Below are 2292 nucleotides of genomic sequence, written 5' to 3' on the forward strand. Positions count from 1 at the left end.
TCAGCACACCTCTGGATGCAGTACCTGGATTAAAAACCACATACTCCTTAGTCCCCCCTCACCCAGAAGTCACATTTTACAACCTACAAGTCACTGCATTCACTGGGGAACCACCATTCTAACTTCTAGAAGGACAAACAAGTCTCAGTATCTTTTTTTGTATTATATAATTGAAGTAATATATATATTTGGCCAGAACTTAATCTGTTTGGGCTTTATTCATTTCGTATGTTATTTAAAAAGTTATTGCTACTGTTGTATATTGTTTTGATTATTCATTACCATTGCTATAAGAGTCCGTTGTGTGGATATCAAACAATTTAATCAATTCACCGTTCCTGTTTATGTGAGTGGTTTTTAGGTTGGGGCTGTTAGAAGTAGCACTGATATGTAAATATAGAGCTCTTCCTTTGGAGAACATGTACGAAGATCTGTTGGGTCTATTTGCGGGAGGGAAAATGTTAAACCATAGATCGACTTCCGTTCAGCCTTATTGGAAACTGTGAAATATTTCCAAAATGTTTTCCTTTCTTCCTTGCTTTTTCTTTTCTTGTTCTTCTTTTCATTTTTTTCACCAATTTCCAAACTGACCAGCAGGGAATGAGATTGCTGGTATATGTACATCCTGCCAACACTTAATAATTTCTGTCATTTTCATCTTAGTTCTTGGTGTGTTATGGTTTTAGGAAGTGCGTTAGTTGAACTTTCTTGATTACTAAGGAACTTGATTATTCACATATTTAATAGATTTGGGGGAACATTTTTTTGATTCATGTTTTGGTTCCTTTTTCCGTGTTTTTCTATTCTGTTGTCTTTCTTGTCCTTGTCGATTTACTGTAATACTTTATGTACGCTTGATCCAACTCCTTTCTTCATTCTATCTTTCTCTCTGTCTCTCATTGCCTTTCTTTTCATAAAGATCAGCTTTTACATTTAATATAAATTGTCATTTCCCCATTTGTATATATATTTTTCCTATGTCAGAATAGTTATCCTATTCTAAAACCACAGAGAAGTTACCCTCTGATTTCTTCTATAAATTTCATTATTCACCTTTAAAATTTAAGTCAACTATCCAGTCAGAATCAATCTGGTGTGTTGGGATTAACAAACGATATGATTTTCTCGTAAGGCTGAGTAATTTCAGTTTATACAGACAATGTCTTATTGCAATTTCTTTTCCTTTCTCTCAGCTATCATTCCCGTCCCAGGAAACATCACATCCTCCGTGAAGCTCATTTTCCCATGAAGATATGTGGTCATTCTCTCCATCTCTTCCTGCAAACTGAGGACTCTACCAAAGCCCCAGCACCACATGACATCTGGAGCCTTTAACGGGCCTTTGCTCAGCTGCTCAGTTACTCTCGAGTTTTGAAGGCAGAAGTCGACCTCTTGAGGGATAATGTTCCCCACGCATCCATCATTTATCAGCTGCTATTCCAGATTACCTTTTCGATGATTTTTGTGTAACAAATTACCTTAAGAGACATTAGTAGTGTCCTTATCAGGGGTAAAACATAGATTATATACAAACTGACAGAACACAGATAACAAATGCCTCTCGCCTTGAGGCCCTACCTATTCCTCAACAGTATTTACGCGAATGGGATGTTGAAAGAGACATGACTTTCTGGAAAAGGAAAGGACAAAAACCCTTTTTGAGATGCGTTAGGAGGTAAGAAAAGGCTTCCTGGGTCATGAGTAAATTTGTTCAACAAGTGGGGGTCAAGGAGTTAGTATAAGGACTCTCCACTGTCCTGAGTGTTAATGAGGCTCGTGTACAGACATGACATGCTACAGCTGAAAAAAAATGAGGCTTATGTGTGAGAAGTAGAATTTAAACAAGAAACCAATGGTCCTTTGCTTGTTAATCATTCTATTCCCGGCAGAAAGGCGAAGGTTCAAGGGGTCCTCAAATTGATAGAGAGCGTTGGGTAATTTGAAAATATTACAACATTCTTTGGTTCAGCCTTAAGCAGCCAACAGGCTGCAGGACACGACGGGATTGCAGCTTCCTAGTGCTGTTGCTCTCTTCTTCATGTCCCCTGATTTCTTTCTCTGTCTCTACCCTGATTCCGCAGCACTAAAGAAGACACTCAATGTTCCTGCAATTTTTTGAAGGGGAAACTCTAACTTTTACAGCCCCGATGGATACAAATACTTCTGTCGCCATCCTGCCCCCCGTGGTGCAGCGGGGGGAGGCTTGCTAGGTGCAGGAGGGGCTGCAAGTGCCCAGGTCTGTGGGGGCTAAGCTTGGGCATGGGTGCATGCACGGGAACAAGAAAAAAAGGA

The sequence above is a fragment of the Propithecus coquereli genome, unplaced genomic scaffold, assembly GCF_000956105.1.
Source record: "Propithecus coquereli isolate 6110/MARCELLA unplaced genomic scaffold, Pcoq_1.0 Scaffold196, whole genome shotgun sequence".
Lineage (NCBI taxonomy): Eukaryota > Metazoa > Chordata > Mammalia > Primates > Indriidae > Propithecus > Propithecus coquereli.